Raw genomic sequence first — 17,079 nt, 5'->3', positions numbered from 1 at the left:
GGGAATCAACATCGGGATCTGCTGCTCCTGTGGATCCTGCCTCCTGAGGTGGTCACTTCAACTGGCCTCATGGGTGGACCACCCCCTGGCTATCAGGGATGCCTATTTGTGGTCTTAGTCACTTTACATCAGAATTTATCAGCAAATTGGATTCTTTTCAGTGTAAGTATGGATCAAGCTAATGGTTTTTATCTCCTACTGCAGATGTTACATTTGCATAGTAAGCTTCGTACAATAATATTATCACCAATTAATTCTCTGTTCTTATCTTGGAGCTTTGCCTATAAATGCCATAGTCACACTGGGCCTCTTACATTTCAGGTAGATCATTTGGCCCTACTATTTCCAATCCACACTCCAGAACTTTGACATGTATATTACCTGACAATTGAGGATTATGCATCTGACGAAGTGGGTTTCAGTCTATGAAAGTTATTAGTCATTAGGAAGTCAAAGAATCTTTGACTTCTATTTTTGCAGCAGACTTAACGCAGTTACCTTTCTGGGACATGTCAGGTGCTTTGAGCACTTTAGAAGAGAGTTAAAATTTAAGCACAGGACATTGGGAAAGTGATTCGAAAGAGCAAATTGGAGAGCAGGGGATTTCCAAAGATGACGACACTTCTGGAAAAAACTGTTCAGGACCAGCTTAAACAAATATGGCATCAAGCCTTGTTGATGGGAGCCAAGGAACACAGGGCCATTTCTGTGCTGTCAAATGTCATGACACAACGATTCATGAGAAAATGCCTTCTAGCTCCCGGGAAATCTCCCTGTCAGAGCACACCCTCCTAGTTCGACACATCTGCTATACTTCGTGCAGGAATTCATCAGGCACAAAACATAGATGGATTTCTTGGGAATGAGCAAGAGACTTCATATAAATGCTTTTTGTTTGGGGGGGGGGCAGGAAGCAAGAAGAACCATACATGTAGCTATTTTTATTTTTGCATATTTCTGAAGCATTCTAAAGAGGGCGATAGATAAGTCTTTTACCACACACCATATCACATCCTCCTTAAAATGATTGAGAAATGTGGACCAAGAGAATCTATTAGAATACAGAAATGTGGACCAAGAGAATCTATTAGAATACAGAAATGTGTTTTGTACAGGTGAAGGTTTAGCATCAGTTTAGCAGAAAACCAACATTTGTCAAAGATCCTTATGGTTGAAGAAGGTAGCAGAACTTGCTTTCATTTTATGCCAGGCATAGGCAACCTTGGCTCTCCAGATGTTTTGGAACTACAACTCCCATGATCCCTAGCTAACAGGACCAGTGGTCAGGAATCATGGGAGTTGTAGTTCCAAAACACCTGGAGAGCCAAGGTTTGCCTATGCCTGTTTTATGCAGTAGGCTGAAACGAGTTCTCGCCTTTCTAAAAGCCCATCCCTACGAGGGGTCGAATTACTGTAATGTCAAATAATGTTTGCAGACATTTCAAGTGGTGCTGGCAGAGATAGGAATCAATTACAGAATGATGAATTTTAATGTTGTTGATATGAGTTCATCTTAATGGAGAGGGGGGAAGGATATCTCACACAAGACCAGGAAACAGAAGGGGCAGACTGAGCAGTGCTCTAAAACTGTGAAGACAGGGGCTACACAAGCAGGTGGGAGGTGTCTCAAGACATCCAGGAGGAAAATAGGGTTACAGCTCCACTCAAGACAGGAGGGGGAATAAGTGCTGTTAGTGGGGAAGAGTGCCAAGAGGTAAGGAAGGCTGACTTTCACATACTGATTCAATTTAACCAGCCAGTTTTCTGACTGTGGGCTTCCAGTGAACTTATGATTCAGCAACACATGCATATTTAGTCTGCGGGACACTGCCACAAATTATTAATGTGGCAAATAGTTTAAATATCTCTATCCAAAAGACGGTCAGATTTCTAGTTGGAGCTTAAGATTGTTTGGCACTGAACGTGTAATTCTGCGACAGCTCAAAGCATGTTCACTGCTAACGCAGCTCAGATATATATGCGGACAGATTTTGGCCTTTTGATCTGTAGAGTAAAAATGGTTTTAAGGACTGCATAAGTAAATAGTAGATGCTAATATGGTGTTCATCCTAGATCTGTCATTGGAAAGGCTCCATCTTCTCATAATCTCAGAGTGCAAACATCTCTGTATATTTGATATCCTTGACATTAAAAGAGTGATCTGGTTTGTTTAATGGCTCCAGAAGCATCCCTGAGTCGCTGAAGCTAATAGCCCCCATTTGAATTTGTACTGCCAGCTCTGTGCAGCACCAAGTGAAAAGTTCCAGACCCAGCCATTTGAAAAACTCCTGGCACCGATGTTTAGATCTTGACCCCCTGACTATATTTTGGTTCACAGTTAGCAGTTAGGTTACCAAAGAGGAGGGCAGTGTTTAGGCATCCCTGCAGCTTCATTCTTCATTAAGGGTCTCCTTTGACAAGATACTCCAACAGGCCTGGTGTCTCTCCAAACTGCATTCCTTAAGCCAAGGGAAAGCCTTGGCTTAAATCCTCCCTCTGGAGTAGCTTCTGGCAGGAGAGGTCGGTAAGAAGGGCTGTCACCAGCAGCATATCTGGCGCCCTGGCGGCGTGGTGCGAAGATCCCTCTGGCACACACACACCCCATCTCCATTTCCCAGCATGGCTATCTGGCGGGCGCAGCACGGTGCCCCCCTGGTGGCCCGGTGCCCTGGCGCCCTGCGCCATCCAGCCTTGCCGTAGGGCCAGCCCTGGTCACCAGGCACCTAACCTCCAAGTAGTGCAAGTTTTACCCCCTCACTGGGAGGTAGGGGTTGAGGCGACAGGCAGCTTAGTGCTGCATGGATGCTTGGGCAGGAGTGCCAGATTGAGCCCCATCAATACCCCCAACATGTGGGGTGTAATCCATTGGAGCAGTCAAATACAACATTCCTTGTTTCCCTAGAGTGGGCACAGGCAGGAGGATGTTAATCCAGTCAGTATTACTTCCTGCTCCATTGGTTTGGCGCTTCCTCCCCCTGCATGTGACCAGGGAGATGGGCGTGACCCTGGCTGGCTCCATAAAAGAGCCGAGTCACACAGCCATCTTCTCTCTTGATGCCATTTTGTTCTCTTGATGCTGTTCTCTTAATGTATTTTGCTGTCTGCTTGCTCTCAGCCAGCAGCACATGGGCTCAAATCCCGTAAAGGATGAACTCACACTATGTTCTGTAACTACTAGCTAAAGCCTGCCTTCAGGGATCATACTGTGAACTGAATAAACTTCTTGTTGCTTTTAAGGAAAGTCTCTTGTGTCTTTATTCTTTTAAGAGGGATAAAAGGGGGCACCAGTAACAATACATTCTGATCAAGCCAGACTGGATTGTTTAACTAAAGAGATTCAAATGAATCTGCAAACTAGCCTCCTGCTGAATTGAGGGAATCTGCTCTGATACATGATGCACTAGCGTGAGTGAAGGAAGGATAATATTTCATTAATATATCCTCTCCTATCTTTAACATTCCCACACAACAAAGTGCCAGCCTCCTCATTGCCTTGTCCCATCCCTTCTCCCTCCCTGTAAGTGGCCGTGACTTTGTTGTCTGGAAGCCAGGTACCCACCGCTGCCCCTACTCACTGACTGCTCCGGGCTTCTAGAAAGGATAATCTGCTGTCTTTGGTTTGAGCTTTAAGGGAGTCTGAAACTCTGCCTGGTTGGCATGGAATATAATCCAAGCTGTACCTGAAGAGTTCCATCCAGCTCGCCGACTTGAAAGGCAGAGATGGGTGCTTTATCAGGGTAGATCGCAAAATGTTCTCCCTCAGATTGTAGCTAAGATGCTGAGCATCAAATTTTGGGGAAACGTCTAAACGTTTTGGGCATGACCCACTCCGATTGTGGACTCCGTTCCTGAACACAGAGGGTTCCCATGGGCCCTGTTAACACCCTGTTTCTCCTCCCCCCCACAACAGGACAACAATTAAATCCCATTTTTTACCCTTTATGATTTTGTCAAGAAAACATGGAATGGGGAATTGCTGAGCCCTGTTTGAACCCCTTACATTCAGGGGCCGGGCCTGTGGCTTGAGTAGCTGTTGTCCATTGATCTTAGCAATTTGACTCTTAACATTTTTTGCCTTAAAATTCTTTGGTAATCATTAATAAATATCCATGATAGTTTAAAAGCAACATTTTAGCCAATATGTGACGTAGTTTAGGAAGAAATAAATTGTGTTTCGTGGCTGAGAAGGGATTTGAACCCAAGTCTCTCAGGCCCTAGCTTAGTTCAACATTATACTACATTTACATAGGTTTAGATAAGTTCTGCGTGTCACCTCTGCCCTGCAAAGGAGATCTACAGGTGTGTCACATTTTGGATATGGAATCAAAGGCATAAATCAGTGTTTCAAACAAAAGGAAATTAGAAAGTGCATCTGGGTGTTGATGTTGTCCATTTGCATTGCATTGCTTTCAACTGAATGAACATTTAACACACAGCCCCATCCATATTCTGATGCAGCTAGTCTTACAGAAACAGCTTTATAAAGTGTAGCTTGAGTGGATTCAGAGCCATCGTATATTATATACAGCGTCTCAGGTGCTATTCGATAATACAAGCATCTGGGAAAGAGGATATGTTTTACTGTTGCATAAGAGATATCACCATTGATATACACTTGAGATTGTGAGAAATGGGTGTGTTCTTTTGGAATATGCCTGCTGGAGAGTCTAACTGCTTTACAGTGCAAGTGCCAAACAATCGGAGCCAAAATCACAGCCATTAAATATTGAAGTCATTGTAGCCATCCAAGAAAAAGGGTCACAAATTCTCTATTGTTCTGTCTGACTTTATAGAAAGAAACTTGGGAATGTCAAACACTGATTACAATTCAAAGGGGGGAAAACAATAATAAAAATGATGCCAAACAACACTGTTTTAAAGTTCAGTTTAGTGCTCTTAAATTACAAAGCAGAACTCTTTCTTCTAATGTTTGGCATGCCCACATTATAATTTTGACTTCTTCGGAAAGGTGGCGATAGCATCTGATGAGTCACCATTGAAATGTGTGAGACCAAATGTCCCCCCCACCCCCACCCCATAGCTGAAACAATTGGCACTCTTGGTTTGTTGTGCATGGTTTGCTTTCGTTGGGCAATAGTGGCATGGTGTTACACTTCCTGAACCATGTGATCGGGACATTCTATTGGGGAACTTGGATTGAACTCCACATTCCCTCTCAGACCCAGGCCAATGCCCCTGGTATCCAACTCTCCTACTCCCGACATGAACTTCATTTAATTCACCTTTGGCCCTTGGCCCCACCCCTGAGCCTAGAATTCAGCATTTTAAAAATCCGATCTAATACAATGTGTGCTGGGCCGCAGTCTGCACTGTAAGAAATGACAGGCACAGGCAGCATTGGTGACAGATGCCCATTGGGAGGAAAACAGGAATACAGGAAGAGGTTTTACATCACGTCAGATTATGTGTTCATCTGTCAGGGACCGTGATGAGGAGGGCTGCACTGAGGAGGAATGGTGGTAGCCTCTCCCTCCCCCTGCTCCTAATCCAGATCCTGAATCTTCCCAGGAGCAGGAGGGCAGTATAGATTTAGAACAGTGGTTTGCAGAGGGGCATAGTTCAGAAGGCAGAAGCTGGGAAATACTGGGTGGGGAACAGCTAGGAGAAGAAACACTGGATGACAGAGGGTTAACAGATTCACAGTCTCTGGACAATATTCACTCCCCCCCTTCTCCAAAGTCATGGAGTGACGTAGATTAATAGGGATGGCAGGGGGTGGATCCTTAATTGGGAGCACCGCCATTCCTAGATGTGTTCTTTGTTGTCTTGCTGTGATTATTAAAGTTTCTAACTGGTAAGAAGACTCCTTTTCCTTTGTTCTGCTTATCTACTGCCAAAGGGGGGAAGAAGCCAATTCCCTGAAGCCTGACATCATCTAGCCCAGTCCTGTTTATTGTGACAGGCATTTAGGGCAGAGGTCTTTTTCATCACCTACCAAGGATTGAATCCTGGACATTCTATATGTGAAACCACATATAAGCTTTTGCTTATTAAATTGGAGCACTTTCGAGCCACATACTTAGCAAACCTTCCATTCGCCTTGTTGAGAGTCACCTTCACAGAACTTTGCTTCCAATCAATGCCCTCAGCAGTTCTAGACAGACGGTCTAATAAAATACCCTATGAAGAAAGACTTTGTCTGTGTTGGCAACCATATGTGGAAGACACATGCCAATACTTACTGCAATGTCCATTATATACAGAACCAAGAGATCTACATTGGCTCCCAGGACGTTTCCGAGCACAATTCAAAGTGTTGGTGCTGACCTTTAAAGCCCTAAACGGCCTCGGTCCTATATACCTGAAGGAGCGTCTCCACCCACGTTGCTCAGCCCGGACACTGAGATCCAGCACAGAGGGCCATCTGGCGGTTCCCTCACTGCAAGAAGCAAAGCTACAGGGAACCAGGCAGAGGGCCTTCTCGGTAGTGGCGCCCGCCCTGTGGAACGCCCTCCCATCAGAGGTCAAGGAGATAAACAACTACCTGACATTTATAAAACACTTAAAGGCAGCCCTGTTTAGGGAAGTTTTTAATCTGTGATATTTTAATGTAGTTTTCTATTTGTTGGAAGCTGCCCAGAGTGGTGGGGAAAACCCAGCCAGATGGGCGGGGTATAAATAAATAAATAAATAAATAAATAAATAATTGATTTATAAAACCTCTCTTTGCGAAGGAAACCAATTTAACCAGGGTGGAGAGGGTAAAATGGCTGCTAAGCAATGCCAAAGACTTTGTAGCTTATAAAGTAGCTCTCTATGCCTTGGCTAGCTAGGAATATCAGGGTAAAGGAGATAGATAAACTAGCGGTCAACTGTGAAGAGGACTTGGAATTTTCATTTGTACATTTATATGAGAACTACCTTTAATTCTATGTAACAAAGAATTTTAGTTAATTTGTCTGTGTTTTTTTCTGTATACGTAGTGACTGTTGATGCTTTTGGTTGATGTCTTTGGTTAGTGCAATAAAAGTATAGGATGGTGGTCGTGGTATGTTTCAACACTGAGATACGCCCCTCTTCAAATAGCGGCATGCTTCAGCAACTGGTAAGTGCAGCGAATGACATTTCATACTTAAAAGTGCTATATAACTGGCAGTTAATAATTTGTTTCTAAAACTAATTTAGATTACATTTATATGATGGAAAGACAATTCTTCCATGGAGGTCTATAGAAGGCCATTGCCATATCTGGCCACAGAGACTGAGTCACACAAACCTTTATTGCACATCTAAGTTTTTGCCGGGGGGGGGGGGAGCAAGGGCTGAGATGCTAAGGAAAGCTTGATCATGTATAATGAGATAAGAATCCTATGTTTTTGTTTTTATTCCAGAATTTTTATTACAGAAAAATTTCAGAAACAGACTGGAAAGAGAAGTTGCTGAATTGCAACTCATTAGCAAGCTTAAAACCATGGAGCCACCTGGAATGAACAAAGACATAGGATTCTTATCTCATTATACATGATCAAGCTTTCCTTAGCACCTCAGCCCTTGCTTCCCCCCCCCCCCGCAAGACCAATTGCAGTCATTAACAGTCGTTAACAGTCATCAACAGGTTTACCACTCCTATCAGCCCATCACCCATTCTCATCACCCCCACCCTCTGAATATACATAAGGGTCTGGTGGCTTCTGTCTCAGTATCTGAAGAAGTGTGCATGCACACGAAAGCTCATACCAAAATAAAAACTTAGTTGGTCTTTAAGGTGCTACTGAAGGAATTTTTTTATTTTGTTTCGACTCAGACCAACACGGCTACCTACCTGCAATCCAAGAAAAATTGTCCCAGGGAAAGGAGTTTTGTTGATTGCCTTGTGTCTCTTAGGACAATTCCGCTTGTAGCCACATGCTTTAAACCAGCTAACTAAAATTTAAATGCATACGCAACGCAAGTATCTTGGGATGTGTTGTTTTGTGTGGTTGATTGTTATATCCTGTTAGAAATCCTTAAACCCCCAACCAAAGAGCAGGTCTCAGAGTTCTGATGGGGGAAGAATGGAAGAATGTTCAACTGGTTCCTGTTTGGAGGAAGGATGTGCCTTCAGTAATAGAGATGAATATGTGAACAGTCTAAATAAGGGATCCAAACTCTCTTAGGAAAGCAGGCTGGGGGGGGGGGCGGATCTTGTTTTTATTTCTGGAAAGGAAAGAGAGATAGATTTCACAAAAAACCTGTTTTCTTTTTGTAAGTCAGCTTCCCTTTAGCTCTCACATCTGGAAAGCATGAAAGGAGGACAGTCTTCTGCCAGGCCTAGAAGTGTAGAGGTGTTTGGAAAACTTCAACCACCCCAAAATGCTTAAATCAGCCAAAAAAACGAATGGCAGAACCTGGAATCTAGTCATTCTTGCTGTGGTGTGTGCTACAGCTTCCTTTTGAAAGTTAAAATAAAAAGATCAGCTCCCCCACAGGACTTTTTTTTTTTAGCACATCATCAAGGAAGCGATGATTTTGGCACACAGCAGTTGCTGCCTCTCCTCTCCAGACATCAAATAGCCCCACCACATTGCGCTGGGTGAAGAAACAGGAAGGAGCGAGAACACACAACTTGCGCTCCTTGTCTCCAATGAGTCAGGGGAGCCGCCTCTCCTGCTGAGCATGGAAATCCTCCACTTTTCCTGTGGTGCAGGAAATACCTGTAAACATCTCGGGGTATATTCAGCTCCAACAGACAGTAAACAAGACTATGTCATCCACTCCCATTTACCGGAGCCTTGTAAGGCGAAAGCAACAGTGCGACCTTGAATTCAACCTGAAGGAAAAAAAACAGTGAAGGAACTGACTCATATGTATCCCCCCCAAAAAAATCCAAGTAGGGTCAGTCAGGAAGAAGGAAGGAAGGAAGCACACCTTGAGCCTACACAAGTCAAGAACATGTTAGAACCAGGAAGCAAACTGATTCAGTGGGCCACCCAGCTCAATATCCTGTTAATAACGGTAGCCCGTTCAGGATGCTTTCAAGGAAATGTGTAAGAAATAGTACATACGAAAGAAGCTGTGTGTGTTGCTTCCAGCTTTTGAAGGTCAGAGAGCAAGGGGTGTCCTGTTTATAAAGTTTCTCAGGATGTCCAGATTGGTCCTGAATGGGTTGACTGAGAACTGATGCCTATGCACTTATGACAGTGGAAACATGAGGTGGCAAAGAGAGGAGGATGGAAAGGATACTGTGGATTTATGAGACCATTCTCATGACAGAAACACTTGGAAGCTGCCTTCTACTGAGTCCGACTGTCGGACTGAGCCTGAGACCTTCTGCATGCAAAGTAGATGCACTACCACTGAACTATGACCAGCAGATCCTTATGAGGTGGGCTTCTGCCTCCCACAGTGCTTTGCAAATGTTTGCACATGGGACCAGAATGCTGAAGACAGGGTGGGAGACAGCCATTCACCCAGCAGTGCTAATGGCTAATGTTGCGTAGAAGCCTAGTACGAATGGAGGACGTGAAATAGTCAAATACAAATTCGTTTAACAGTCGAGAGAACATTCCCCACAGAAAGTGTGGCAATAAAAACTTAGCCTTTACACTGTAGAATTTTATGACCTCGTAAAACTACAGATTGAATATAATTCTTAGATCATAACATCCAACCATTGTCTAGAATTCTGTTGCCTTTTCGGAGTATAGAATGGCACGGAACAAAGCAAACTAAAATCTAACTGGGGGTAGGGCATTTCATGAACAGGAAGGTAATGTGCAAGTTAGCTAAAAATTGAGCAGTGCAAAATATTTCTTTTCTTTTCTTTTAAAAACATGATTTTCAATTAGAGCAGGCATCCCCAAACTGCGGCCCTCCAGATGTTTTGGCCTACAACTCCCATGATCCCTAGCTAACAGGACCAGTGGTCAGGGATGATGGGAATTGTAGTCCAAAACATCTGGAGGGCCGAAGTTTGGGGATGCCTGAATTAGAGTATCTTAGATAAGATGGAAGGCAATATGGCCGCCCACACTATGTGTTGACAATTGCTCCAACCATTCAAAATATCCTCATGGTTATATTTACACATTAATTAAAGGGGACTGGATGTGTAAGTGAGAGAACTAGTCTACAAAGCTATTGAGTGTGTGCTGCATATCGCTTCAAGTGCGTGATAAACTACAGAGGACTCAAAGTGTGGAAGAATATGTACAAGGACCTAGGTTTTTTGTAGAATCAAGGCAGTGATCATTGTAGGAGGAGGACCACCTGCCTTCCAAAGGCAGCAGGAGCATAGCTGCCAAGTTATCCCTTTTTTAAAGGGATTTTCCCTTATGCTGAATAGGCTTCCTCGCGAGAAAAGGGAAAACTTGGCAGCTATGAGCAGGAGAAGAAGAATCTCTTGCTGCTTCGTCACTGTTAAGATGGCTGGTGTTCTACTTCTGTTTTATATTAAGAAGCCGTGTCTGTTCTTATTGGAAACCTGAGAACATGGACAGCGGTATCCGACTACACATTGCAATCTCTTCTCCCTGACAATTCAATTTGAATCTCTATCCATTTCACTGCCTTGCAACATTGTCAAGCTGCTCTTACTGCTAAAACATTTCTCCTGGTGTTCAGCTGAAATCTACCCTCCTATAACTTTAGCTAATTAGATCTACTCTGGCAGCAGAGAACATGTCTTGACCCTCTTCCACAACACTTCAGGTCTTTGGAAAGTGGTATCATTCCCACCCATCTCCCAGTTTTATCCAAGCTAAACGTTCCTGGTCCCTGCCATTTTTCCTCATAGGATTTGTTTTCTATTACCCTGACCTCTTCATCCATCTCCTTAGAACGCAGTCTAATTTGCCAATAAGATATCAATCCGTATAGCACTCCAGACGAAGTCTGAGTAGTGTAGAATAAAGCAAAATACAGTGGTACCTCTAGTTACGAACTTAATTCGTTCCGGAGGTCTGTTCTTAACCTGAAACTGTTCTTAACCAGAGACGTGCTTTCGCTAATGGGGGCATCTTGATTCCACTGCACTGCCGGCACACAATTTCCGTTCTCATCCTGGGGCAAAGTTCTCAACTCAAGGTAACTCTTCCAGGTTAGCGAAGTTTGTAACCTGAAGCGTTGTAACCTGAGGTGTTTGTAACTTGAGGTACCTCTATATCTCTCCCTCTCTCCCTCTCTCCCTCTCTCCCTCTCTCTCTCTCTCTCTCTCTCTCTCTCTCTCTGTGTGTGTCTTGTGACCTGGAACCTGTGGTTCTGTTAATGAAACCTAAAACCACATTAGCCTTTTTTCACAGCTGCATCACACTGCTGACTCATGTCCAGTTTGCAGTTGTCCTGGATATAGGAAAAGCAAAAGCCAAGATTTTGCATTGACTTCTATAATAAAATCAACTAAAAATCCTAATTGCATGTAAACATTTTCCTCAGGTCAGATTTATAAAACCACCTACAGTGGTACCTCGACTTACGAATGACTCGACCTACGAATGTTTCGAGTTACGAACAGAGTTCTATCCACCATTTTGGATGCAGCTTAGATAGTATTTTTTCAACTTACGATTTTTTTAAATCCCCCCCATTGGCTTCGACTTATGATTTTTTCGACTTACGAAGGTCCGTTCGGAACGGATTAAATTCATAAGTCGAGGTACCACTGTATATGTGAACTTTGCCTACCCTCCAACACGTTGAAGCCAAAATCCAAGACACCACCTTCCCAGATGCCATCTTCCCATTTTTTATCACAAAAGCATGGCAGCCATTTTGGTTGCCGTGATCTCACATTTCTGCACTGTGGCACCCCCCCTAAAATAAAATAAAAACTTTTTCAGGCGCAGTGTCCAAAAACACACATTTTAGGGCACCAAGCAAAATCACAGCCCTGAAAGAAGCACTCTCTTTTTTGTGGGTGGGGGGATCACACTGAGAAATCATGTGATATTATGGCAACCAAATGGCTGTTCCCTTGTGGTAAAAAATGGGATGTCCTGGTTTTCCTGGGACACTTATAGGGTATGAGCTTGATCTTGTGACAAGAATTGACATATAAAATGGAAGAAGGGCATAAAAGAGGTGTGGGATATAGCTATTAATGATAACTAAACAAGTGCTATTAAGGTAAGATGGGGAATATGCAGGAGAAATGATTTTCAGGTGATATGGAAGGTCTTTGTAGAATTTCTACTGTTAAAATGGAAAGGGGTCAAACATTGCAAGAGGTGTCAAATTTTTGGGAGGTTGGATACTTACAATGAAATGGTCTCGGGGCTGGGGTGCACATTTTTATTTATTTATTATTATTTTGTTAAAATAAAATATAATAATAAAAACAACAACTTGTGAAGGAGGGAAAAAAGAATTGACATAGATGCATTGTTGTCATCGTCAGTATTTTGATTTTTTTAGCTGGCCTTCACCATACAGGAAACCAGGCAGAGGGCCTTCTCGGTAGTAGCCCGCCCCCTGTGGAATGCCCTCCCATCAGATATCAAGGGGAAAAATAACAATCTGACTTTTAGAAGACATCTGAAGGCAGCCCTGTTTAAGGAAGTTTTTAATGTTTGATGTTTTATCGTGTTTTTAATATTCTGTTGCGTTGGGAGCCAGTCAGAGTGGGTGGTGTGTGTGTGTGTGTGTGTGTGTGTGTGTGTGTGTGTGTGTGTGTGTCATCTGAATGGATAGATAGATAGATAGAGATAGAGATATGATAGATAGATAGATAGATAGATCGATAGATAGATAGATAGATAGATAGATAGATAGATGATAGATAGGTCCCAGGGTGGGTCACACCAATTAAAAAATACAATATTAAAACAGTTTGTAACTAGTACAGTCAAGAGAGTAGAATGGGCCTTGAACTTCTGAGGGCACCCCTTGAACTTCTGAGGGCAGTGGAACTATCTGCCACCAGAGGGGACCTATAGGGAAAAGGCTCACTTTCAGATGTTTCAGGCCTAAGTCATACAGGGCTTTAAACATGAAGATGGCTTGCCATTCTTTACGAGATGGGAAACCAATATGTATTCAACCCTTTCACAAAAGAAGTGTTGGATCTCACCACAGTGCGACCAGAAAAAAAGGAAAAAGAGTCCAACAGGAGTCACAGATCTGCTGATCTACTGGAAAAAGGAGGCTTCAGTTGTCTTGTCAGCTGACCCAAGGGAGGGATATAAAGGAGTGGAAATCAAGAGAAGCATCTTTAGATGAGGGTGCAGAGGGAAGAAGTTGGGTATGCTGACCTAGGATTTGGCTTCTGATCTGAAGCATTTCTAAAAAACGTAAGTGGTTTAATAAAAACACCCTGTAACCACAGAGTCAGGAAGAAGCTCCTTTGAGAGCTCTTTGGTGCTTTCCAAGGGTTGGGAAATGCAATGTACCTCCTGTTTATACTTGCCACCAAGCAGCTGATACTGATACCTTTGAAGCTGGTTCAAGGAGAGGAGAATTCGGTGCTGAGAAAGTGACCCTGTGATCTCTCATGTGATCTAAAGGGAGCTAGTCTTCAACCAGTTAGTTTATCACAATTGGACGCTGTTCCAACCTAAGGTGGATCACAAATGTGGCACCATCAACATTGTTGTTGTTGTTGTTGTTGTTGTTGTTGTTGTTGTTGTTGTTGTTGTCCTCCCCCTCCTCCCCCTCCTCCTCCTCCTCGGCTTGTTTGGCTTTCTTTTTCATAGGGCACCTGACCATCCAAAAGAAAGAGAAAAATGGCAAATGCATTTTTTAAAATAATAAAAAGTTTAGTGGTACCTCCATAGACGAATGGCATGCTAGACGAATTTTTAGCTAGACAAATGGGTTTTGCGATCGGAGGTTGCCTCGCAAGACGAATTCGTTTTGTGAAAAATTCGTCTAGCGAATCACAGTTTCCCATAGGAATGCATTGAAATTCAATTAATGCGTTCCTATGGGCAAAAATATATATTAAAAAATGAGCAATCACATCCTAAGACGAATCCCGACCTCTCTCACCAACAGAGAAGCACGAACAAACAACAGAGAACCTACACAAATGACGCTGACACCGAACCCCTACACATATCAAGAAAAACAGAAACATTGACAATCCACCACACCCAACTCCCCATCCCACCCACCTCTTTCCCCCCTTCCTCATAATGTCTCAACAAGTACAATTGATGTGTAAAAATGATGCATGAGACACTGCACTACCTTTGTAACCCAAAAAATCCTTAATAAAAATAATTAAATAAAAATAAAATAAAAAATGTCAATGCATTCCTATGGGATTCGCAAGACGAATTTTCTGCAAAACGAATTGACTCACAGAACGAATTAAATTCGTCTTGCGAGGCACCACTGTTGTTATTTTCCAGATCATCAGACTAGTTTGAAGTATTAAAACATATAAACATGGAGGGAGGGAACAATCACACAGCCTATGCTTGTTTCTTTTTTAAAAAAATATAGTAACTACTTTCCATTAAGGCTTATCAATTGCAAAACAGCATTAACCAACATTTCCTACTCTCTTTTCAGAGCCAACAACCAATTTTCTTACCAACTGTCTTTTCAGAGTTGCCAAAGATTGCAACTTCACCCAGAGCTTTACAAAATATTGAGAATTGCTATGACTTTCTCCAACAGCAAAAGAACAAACTGCTATGTTTATCTATTCACTTCATTTAATTTCATTTAAAAGGAAGTGTTGCAATCTGGGATGAAAGGTTGGTGCTGGATCTTAAAAGATGGCATATACAAGACTGGCTTCCCTATGCACTGAAACCCTGACCCAAAGTTCTTGCAGTTTAAAATTGCCTAGTGAATTAAGGGACTAATGCAAGTATTAAAAATGTCAGAATATCAGAAAATTACAGATACTCTGACAGCTACTGCAGTACAATCAATATTTGCAAAAGTTTATTAGTTTATTAATCTTTGCTATTGTAGGCACAGGAGCTTTGAAGGATTTTTATTATTATTTTGCTCCTTTTTGTTTTGAAGTTTCATACCCTGCCTTTAAATCGAATTATTCTCAAGGTGGCTTAGTTTGCAATAATTGCAATCACACAACCTTCACCTGTCAGAGGAGGCAGGTCCCTGAGTTAGGGTTGCCATATTTCAAACAGTGAAAACAGAAAAGTTGTTGAGCTCTTTTTGCCATTTTTGAGCTATTTTTTATGGGAAATTGGCAGTTGCTAGGAATCTCAAGTGTTGTATTGTTCATGTACTCCTTGCAGACTTCCAACAGGCCACCATGAGAACAAGAGAGGCATAGCTTCCCCAGCCTTAGCCAGAGGGTGGAGTTTGGTTTTTCAAATTTCAGCTGTGCCCTGTGAAATTCAGCAAACACCTCTCCCCCAACACCTCTCACCTTCCGTTCTATTCAATTTGCTACTTCATAGTTGTATCCATTGCAAGGGAACCAATTGCCTCTGCCTAGGCCTAGGGGCAGAAAGGGCTCCAATAGGTGGAAAGGGGGCTTAATTTCATATTTTCTATTCGCCCCTTTGGCAAGATGTTTCTCTATATGAGATTTTACAAATCCCATGATTTAAAGACCAAACACAGATACTTTAAAAAAAAGAAAAAGAAAAACTGGAGACCGGCAGTGTTGGGTGGAAGATAGACTCAACTAAAGCTTTGTAATAAATAAACCAATAACGTCCTTAATCAGAGACACATGGCGAGAAAATGGATGACATCAGTACGGCTGGAACTGCTGCTAGCAAGAAAATAAGGTACTGTAATACCATCTGAATGGTTTGAGATCTATTTGTGGTGATTCAGCACCAACGCCACTACGTTATGCAGCAAATATTGAGATTCATGCTGCAATTCTATACTAACTTGCTTGGGAGTAAGCCCTATTTACTGCTGTGCTTTTAGTTCTGAGTAGATGCGTATAGGCTTGCACTGTCAGTTGTCTGCGTGATAGAACCTTCTTGAATGTATGTAGTAGAGGGCATAAGCTGTCAATCAACTGTAGGGTTGCCAGACTCGATAGAGGACAGGACTTCTGTGCCTTTAATTGCCCTGCTCTCTTTTGAGTATGGAAACCTTACAGAGAAACCAGCAGACCCTTTGCTTGGAAGTTAAACAAAGGGTCTGCTGGTTTCTCTTTAAGGTTTCCAGACTCAAAAGAGAGCAGGGCAATTAAAGGCACAGAAGTCCTGTCCTCTATTGAGTCTGGCAACCCTAATCAACTGAGAGTCTGAGCTACTATGGATTTGTCACAGTTTAGGAAAATAAGGGATAGATCTCTGCAGATATTCCCATCCCCAAGAAGAAACTGAAATAAAAACTGTCCAAGTCAGACATCGATTATGCATCTGTTTTATGATGTTGTGCAAGAGCTTACAAAAGACCAGGCTATCTGTAAAGATGTCTGGGGCCTATCTGACTTCCCTATTCCATAAAATTGACTAGATAAATGCATCCATGCAAGCAACAAATCAACGACTCATATTTTTAATGTGTAATTGGCTGATTGTGTTATGCCAAAAGAACAACAAGTCATAAAACAAGCTCAATATATTTACATGCCCATCAGTCTCCCTTTCCATCTCTGTTACTTTCCATCAGACTACATATCCGGAGCATTTTAATTATAGATATCCACAAGAAAGGCAGATTTTCCTGACCAACCCAGCACATAAAACTTTCATCTAATCCATTTTTTATGTCCTAGAAGAAGAAAAGAAGATGGGCAATCACAGTGCAGCAAATAAATATGAAATGAATTTTTATGTTTCCCCAGAAATTCCAAGGCTTTCTTGGTAGTGGGGTGAGCAATTCAGAGCAATTAGTTTCTCCTATATTTTACAAAATGATAATTGGAATAGAGGGCTTGAGACTTTTAGGACTGCTACCAACAGTGCCCAATCAGGGAGTGAGGGCGAGGGCTCAGGGTGGCTACTTATGCATCATGAAAGAAGAGAGGATCTGCATAAATTTTGCATATGCTAATATATAGTCATAGCTTATGCTGTGTGGGCTATTTCTCCTGTATATATATATATATATATATATATATATATATATATATATATATAAAATTTTTATTGAGTTTTCGTTTTTCTACATATCAAATTAAACATTTTACAAACCCAGCGACTTCCCTTCTTCTCCTTCCATGGTTCATATTACAAATCACAGTTTCCTGCA

The 17,079-nt window shown here is 42.3% G+C and overlaps 1 long non-coding RNA gene across 3 annotated transcripts in view; it reads left to right on the top strand.

Annotated features, from left to right (window-relative positions):
• LOC148686165 (uncharacterized) overlaps positions 1-15,908 on the top strand; it is an 85,411-nt gene extending 69,503 nt beyond the window's left edge. Inside the window, exons 3-4 of one of the 3 annotated variants that reach the window (XR_015948851.1) lie at positions 6,981-7,066; positions 14,452-15,908. This is a non-coding gene — a long non-coding RNA (uncharacterized LOC148686165). Of the gene's footprint in view, positions 1-6,980; positions 7,067-8,210; positions 9,797-13,929; positions 14,417-14,451 lie in introns of those variants that run through there. The other 2 variants (XR_015948852.1, XR_015948853.1) reach the window with 2 other exon arrangements.
• Positions 15,909-17,079: the final 1,171 nt, after the last annotated feature.

This window comes from Zootoca vivipara, chromosome 3 (assembly GCF_965207765.1).
Source record: "Zootoca vivipara chromosome 3, rZooViv2.hap1.1, whole genome shotgun sequence".
Taxonomy (NCBI): Eukaryota; Metazoa; Chordata; class Lepidosauria; order Squamata; family Lacertidae; genus Zootoca; species Zootoca vivipara.
The sequence above is the reverse complement of the archived record's forward strand: the minus strand, read 5'-3'. Positions and strand labels throughout refer to the sequence as shown.